The sequence below is a fragment of the Ovis aries genome, chromosome 14, assembly GCF_016772045.2.
Source record: "Ovis aries strain OAR_USU_Benz2616 breed Rambouillet chromosome 14, ARS-UI_Ramb_v3.0, whole genome shotgun sequence".
Classification (NCBI taxonomy): Eukaryota; Metazoa; Chordata; class Mammalia; order Artiodactyla; family Bovidae; genus Ovis; species Ovis aries.
Genome location: NC_056067.1, coordinates 42,009,227 through 42,016,971, shown reverse-complemented (window position 1 = coordinate 42,016,971; position 7,745 = coordinate 42,009,227).

The window sequence follows — 7,745 nt, the reverse complement described above, 5'->3', positions numbered from 1 at the left end:
TCACCCATGCCAAGGTCAGCCCCCTTTGGCAGTAAAATGCTGTTTTTCACAGCCAGTTTTGCCCTGACATAACTACTGTGCCAACTGAGTTGAGGAAGTAAATTGGGGCAGCCCTGGCAAGAAAGCCACAGGTTCTCAAACTTCTACCAGTTTTTTATGAATAAAGACTTCCAATTTGCTGTTTGCTGTTGGTCAATTTATAGAGTTCTTAAATGGTTGCTTTTGACATTTTATGCCAGTTCTATAGTTGTTTTCTGGGGAGAAAGATTGCTGATCTCTTTTCTCCATTATGGCTGGAAGTTTTTCTACCACAATAATTGTTTTTAAGTTTGACCTTTTCATTTTCACATGGTTGAATATATCAGTGTTTTCTGTAGTGTCATACTTAGATATCTTCATTTCAAGATTCCATTCTAATTAACAGAAATTTTATTCTATGATATTATGGTTCATTCCATTCAAAAGAACTGACTACATTCCAAATTCACTTAATTCATTGTAATGAACTCAGACGCTACTTATTTTTTCCTCCTTGTTGTTAGTTAGTTGTCCCAGACCAAATTTTTAAATAATCTTTTCCTGCTTATTTGAAAAGCAACTGTTTACATATTTGAATGATGGGTTTGCTTATTTGTTTGACCTTTGATTCTATTCCATTGATTTGTTCCTGTATTAACTCTTCACTGGAAATGCTACTGTTTTAATTATTGTATCTTTTTAGAATGGCTTCTTCTATGTAGTGTGACAACAGTCCTCCCTTTGTCTCGCTTACATTTCAAATCATACAACAAACTTACGTTTTTTACACCACAGAGTTAGCATGAGTCCACAGAGATAGTTTCTCATTCATTCTTCCATACTACAGAAGGCTTCGGAGCTTGTATTGCGTGCCAGGCAACATGATGACTAGGGAAGTGATGGTGGCAGGACCAGTGACGTGATCCTGTCATGTCAGGGTCTAACTAGACCCTGCCTTGCTAGAATTTGAATTATAGCAGGGAGACAAGAAAAAAAATGAGAAGATTAATAAAAATAATTGAAAGCTATGGCATGTGATATGAAGCAAACAATTAACATGGTGTGATGGAGAATAGCAGGGGACGTTTGTTTTAGTTGGGGTGGTTGGGAGAGTTCCAGTCGAGAAATTGGTGGGTAAGTCCAATCCTACGTGGTAGGTAGGAGCTTCACAGGAGCTAAACATTGTTTTTCTTATTTCCAAACAGTTGTCTATTTGTCCCAACACCATTTACTTTAAGATTTATCTTTCCATCCATGGATAGGAGGGCATGGAGAGAATAGCACACGCCTGCACAGCCTGCTGTAGAAAGAACGTGAAGAGATGAAAGGAAACCCCGAGGCCAGAATCTGGAATGTGGGCGGGCTTGATTGAGAAGGGTGCAAGAGGTAAGTAGTTGTCAAGTCTTGCCTGGCCTTGTGGACCACAGAGGGAAGTCTGCATTGCATCCTTAGTACAATGAGAGGCCCCTAAAGGGATGTCTCCAAAGCAGCGATACACCCCGTTTTCAGAAGACCATTCCTGTTGTGATGTGGATGAGGAACTGAAGGAGAAAGAGGAGAATGTGGGAACATGGTTTAGTGCTTGGATGGCTGGGGACAGTGATGGTGGTGGTCCAGCCTGGTGGTCCAGTGTGGCTGCAGAGGATGGGCAACATGTCCTGCTGATGAGCCAGACTTGGGGCAGATGGAAAGTCGGGTAAAACGTATAGGGGCAGTTTTACCCACCTGTGGGATCTGGAAACAGACCTCTTGTAATGTGCAGGCGAGGAATTGCTGCTTGGGCAAGCTGCCTTTTTTCAGGCAGCGTCTATCCTGAGATGGGAGCATACGCTGTGAGTGCTTTGGGAGATAATTGATGTGGGGATGTAGCACACTTTACTGGAAATCAGTGGTGTGGGCACTGAGGAGAAGTGACTCTGAACCTCTTGGTTAGCATCACACACCAGGATTGGGAAGGGCCAAGAATTCAACAGAAAAGGCGATCAGTGTGAGAAGGAGATATAAACAATTGACAGAATGTTACGGCTCTACAGAAATGTCAGGGTATTAAAGTGGGTGTCTGAGAAAACAGAAAGTTGCAATCTGAAATGATGAATAAGCCACTGCCAGTTGTCACACAGAATGTGTGAGGAGCATGTGTGAGCAGAGAGAGGCTGAGCTGTACTCCTGGGTGGCAGGCAGTGGTGGGCACGGCACACAGCAAATCCTCCCTGCAGCCACGATGCCCTCCCATGGCACCCTGTCCCCTGCTCGCCGCCTCTGCCGTCACTGGTCCAGGCTTGCCCTCCTGACTGGGATGGAATTCCATCAGGACAGTGTGGTGGGTGGCTGTGATTCCCACTGGTGTGCACAGCCTGTATCCCTCCCTCCCCTCAAATGTGAATGAGACTTGTGATTAGGACATGGTGTGTGACAAAGAGGAGGGAGCCTCCAGATATAATGAAGGTCCCAAATCAGTTAATTTTGAGTTAATCAAAAGGGAGAGTGCCTGGGTGGGCCTGACCTAATCAGGTGAATTCTTTAAAAGAGGGTCTAGAAGTCAGACCTGAAACAGCAGAGATGCTCTCTTGTTGGTCTTGAAGATGCAAACTGGTGCACGGTGGAGAAGACCATGTGGCAGGGACCTGTGGCGGCCCCTGTTTTCTGAGAGCCTCAGTCTTACCATGGCAAGGAACAAGGTTCTACAACACCCGGTGAGCCTGGAAGAGGACTCTAAGCCTCAGGAAAGGTTGAAGCTCTGGCCAGCACTTTACCTGTGGTTGGTGAGACCCTGAGAAGAGACAGGGCATCCATGCCCCCTGCCCCACAGAAACTGTGAGATAATAAACGGATGGAGTTTTATTCTGCTTTGTTTGTGGTAATTGTTACATAGCAGTAGGTGGTTTTAATACACTGTCTGGGTTTGTCATAGCTTTTCTTCCAAGGAGCAAGTGTCTTTTAATTTCATGGCCTTGACAGCGAATTGAAAAACAGAGACATCACTTTGCTGACAAAGGTCCATCTAGTCAAAGCTATGGTTTTTCCAGTAGTCACGCACGGATGTAAGAGGTGGCCCAGAAAGAAGGCTGCTGCTGCTGCTGCTGCTGCTAAGTTGCTTCAGTCGTGTCCGATTCTGCGACCCCATAGATGGCAGCCCACTAGACTCCTCTGTCCCTGGGATTCTCCAGGCAAGAACACTGGAATGGGTTGCCATTTCCTTCTCCAATGCATGAAAGTGAAAAGCGAAAGTGAAGTTGCTCAGTTGTGCCTGACTCTTAGCGACCCCATGGACTTCAGCCTACCAGGCTCCTCCCTCCATAGGATTTTCCAGGCAAGAGTATTGGACTGGATTGCCATTGCCTTCTCCGGAAAGAAGGCTTAGAGCCAAATAATTGTTGCTTTCAATCTGTGATACTGGAGAAGATTCTTGAGAGTCCCTTGGACTGCAAGGAGATCATACCAGTCAATCCTAAAGGAAGTCAACCTCCTGAATATTCATTGGAAGGACTGATGCTGAAGCTGAAGCTCCAATACTTTGGTCATCTGATTCGAAGAGCCAACTCATTGGAAAAGACTCTGATGCTGGGAAAGATTGAAGACAGGAGGAGAAGTGGGTGCCAGAGATGATTGGATGGCATCACTGACTGGATGGACATGAGTTTGAGCAAACTCCAGGAGATGGTGAAGGACAGGGAAGCCTGGCATGCTGTAGTCCATGGGGTTGCAAAGAGCTGGACATGACTGAGCGACTGAACAACAACAACAAAAGATGTGTGGCAACTCCAGGAGCCACGGTGTTGCTGTAGCAGCTGGGTCTGGCAGCATGGGGCAAGATCGCCGTTGGGGGCCCAGCCTGACAGTCTGACTCAAGAAGGGGAATCACCTGAGGAACTGCAGCAATAAACCAAACTTAATCAAGGGCCCTTTCCTTCCTGCCTGCCTTTCTTTCTTTCTCTTTTTCTGTTTCTTTTCTTTCCAGCAAGGGGAAAAAATTCTTTTTTCAACCTCATCTGATAGGGTTTCAGCCACACAGAGAACTGGGTTTTAAATTGCTCCTCACACTTCATATAGCAGCTGGTTAGGAAATAAAACATCTTCCATTTACACAAATAAGCAAAAAAAAAAAAAAAAAAAGGCAGAAAATTAATAACCAGAAAGATACACTCATTTTATGACCCTATTTCTGAAACAAAACAAAGCACAGGGCTCTTTGAAAGGCAGGACTGTGTGGTGGAGGTGTGCGGTGGAGGGGGGGACCTGGGCTGGGGCAGGCGTGGCGGATGGCTGGGGTGGGGTAACGGACCCCCCGCTTCACTCACCCCTCATCCTGGACTCTGCTCTCAGCTGCCCACGATGGGGCTCAGGTCTGTGAAGGCCTGGGCTGGGCCTGCCCTGAAGAGCTAGCCCCAGGGATCACTGTGACCTCACCTCACCCCCAGGACTATTTTCCCAGGAATGTGGCCTCTATGAGGTCACTCTGGCACTGAAGGTTCTGGAAGCTCTCCTCTGCCTCATGTCCAGCCATGTGTGCCCACGGCATATTTCTGGCACCATTTCCCAGGCTCATTTCCTGCACGGGGTGCATCACTGATACTCAGGACTGGTTTCTCTGTACCAGGGTCTGTGAGCAGCAGCTGACACATATTAGCTCATTTAAACCTCATGGCAACTCTGCTAGGTGGGTGCTGGATTTATTATGCCCATTTCACAGATGAGGACAATGAGGCACAGAGGGTGCCCAGCGTCCACAGGTGAAGGCAGAGCTGAGCTCTAAACCCAAGCGTTGGGATCTGGCTAGAAGTGGCCAGCTACAAGGTGAGGGGGCAGAGGCCCCAAACAAATTTGGATAAAAATAACAGTAAAAAATTTAAAGGAATCCCAAAATTAAAAGCACTGAGTTCTATTTGAGATGATTGCCTTTAAAAATATCGACGCTTTGAAAAACAGAATCCCTCTGCATGGTAATGGTGCTGGTCACAGGACCACGAAGGAATTTAGGAGTAACGTGACTCCCTGGTGCCCTCCCTCCCTGGGGTGTGGTCCCTGGATGCTCCCGAGGTAGTGGTTCCTGGATGACTGCCTTGGCTTCCGGAGCTTTCTGTGTGCTGCCGGGACCGTACTTTCTCCCCAGGAGGCAGCAGGGAAGCCACCGTCGCCCTGGCGCCCAGCTTGTCCTAAGCTGCAGTCACTCAGGACCTGCCTCTGCAACCGAGCACACCTCGGCCTTTCCCGGCCCTCACCGCTCTCCGGGTGTGGATCTGTCTCCCTCCCCTTTGCCCACCTCCCCTCCCACTTCTCTGGTGAAAATCCTGTTGGTGTTCTAGCCCCTTCCTGACTCTGTCTGAGGGTGTCACCCCCAGGTGACGTTTGCCTCCAGTAACCTGTCCCGTCACCTGGATGTGACCTCTCTGGCAGAGTTGTCATCTCCTGGAGGTCAGAGAGCTGGTCTAACATGTCCCTGCTTCCTGCAGAGCTCAGCAAAGCACCCCCGCCCGCCCCCCGCCACACACACAGGTGCTGACTGACCTTCAGCCTTAGGATGGGTCCGGCGGAGCCTTGTCATTCCGCAAAAATCCTCAGTGGAGAGCCTGTGCTCAGTCCTGGGTGGGTGCTCTGGGGAGATATAAATGGGGGGCCTGCCCTCAGAGGGGAGGTAAGATACTTGCTCCAGCACCTCTGATAGAGGTATTGGCTCTGCTTCACAGAAGCTGTAAATCAAAAACTATTCAAAATGTTTAAATTTCCCTAAGAAAAAAGTCAAATGGAGAACAAAACTCTTAAAGACCACTTCTTTTTTTTTTAAATTCTCTTTTTTAAAAAATGGGGTATAGTTGTTCTACAATGCTGTTCACTGAGGTCTGTTCACTGAGGCACCAGGGAGTCACGTTACTCCTAAATTCCTTCGTGGTCCTGTGACCAGCACCATTACCATGCAGAGGGATTCTGTTTTTCAAAGCGTCGATATTTTTAAAGGCAATCATCTCAAATAGAACTGAGGTCTGTTCTCTGACAGCAGCACCCCAGGGTGGGGTATGCAGAGTGACAGGTGTTCTGTGGAGAACATCTCGCACCTTCTTGACACTGACCTCAGGGAAAGCTGCACGGCACACCTACTGCTCTCAGGTCACCAAGGTCCAACCAGATTTTGGGGGTCCCCACAGTTTCCCACAGGAACCCCAAGTCCTGTGTGTGGACCAGGTTATTCAGGAGACAGGCAGGTATGTGCCCCAGGAGACAGTATATACACACCCGATGAAGGAGGTATTGGGGGAGGGGTGTCCCGAGTTCAAAAGGCTCTGGGCTCCAAGCAGCAAACCGATTAGTGAGGTGGATCACATATACGAAGTGATATTGGACTGGCTGTTAGCATTTGCTTTATATTTTTATCTGCTTCTGTGTTGGTGCATGCTGCTGCTAAGTCGCTTCAGTCGTGTCTGACTCTGTGCGACCCCATAGACGGCAGCCCACCAGGCTCCCCCGTCCCTAGGATTCTCTAGGCAAGAACACTGGAGTGGGTTGCCATTTCCTTCTCCAATGCATGAAAGTGAAAGTGAAGTCACTCAGTCATGTCCGGCTCTTCACGACCCCATGGACTGCAGCCCACCAGGCTCCTCTGTCCATGGGATTTTCCAGGCACGAGTAATGGGGTGGGGTGCCATTGCCATAAATGATTACAATTACTTTATCTTCTTGGCTTGATAGCTGATTCACTTCATTGAACAGCAGAAATGAACAACATTGTAGAGCAAATATACCCCATTTTTTAAAAAAGAATTAAAAAAAAAGAAGTGGTCTTCAAGCGTTTTGTTCTCCATTTGACTTTTTTCTTAGGGAAATTTAAACATTTTGAATAGTTTTTGATTTACAGAAAAGTTGCAGAGGCAATACAGAATGTCCCCATGCACCCCTCACCTAGCTTCCCCTTGACATTAGCAGCTGACATCCCCTAGAGACAGCGGTCACAACAAAGACACCCAGCTTTGGTTGGTTACTATTGCTGAACTTAAGATTTTGTTTGGATGTCACCAATTTCTCCTTAAATGCACCGCCCTCCTCCGCTTTTTTCTGGACTGTAGATCCAGTCCAGGATTCTACGCTGAATTTAGTCATCATGTCGCTTTCATTTCCTCTGGTCTGTGACAGTGTCTTGTGTTTATAGTGATTTTGTCTCGGTGAGTGCTGGCCCTAGATGCAGAATGTCTTCCCGCTTTTGATAGAAACAGGAGGCAGGCCTAGAAAAATCCTGATCTTTTTTCTTGAAAGACGGTACGGTTTCATGTGGAATTTCCTAATTTTTTTCACTTAAAAATTGTATTGAAGTATAACTGATTTGCAACGTGTTATTTCTGCTGTACAGCAAAGTGATTCAGTTACACACAGATGTGTATATATATATATATATATATATTCTTTCCCATTATGGTTTGTCACAGGATATTGAATATAGTTTCTTGTGCTATATTCCAAGTACGACCTTGTTGTTTGAATTTCCTAATTTTTAGCATTGCTAGTTTATAAATGCTATTACTGCTAAGCAGCACCTCCAACTCTGGGAGGTAGGTAGGGTTGGCATAAAGTCACTGGGAATGCTGCCTTCTGGGCTTGCGCATGGAAGGTATCAGGGGAGGCACTGAAATGACACCTGTACATATCAAAACCAGCACGTCTGCAAGTCCTACCTAGCCACGTGAGCTCTGACCATGTGGCTCAAAGATGAAGGGTGTTTGTTGGCTGCCCAGAACCAGGAA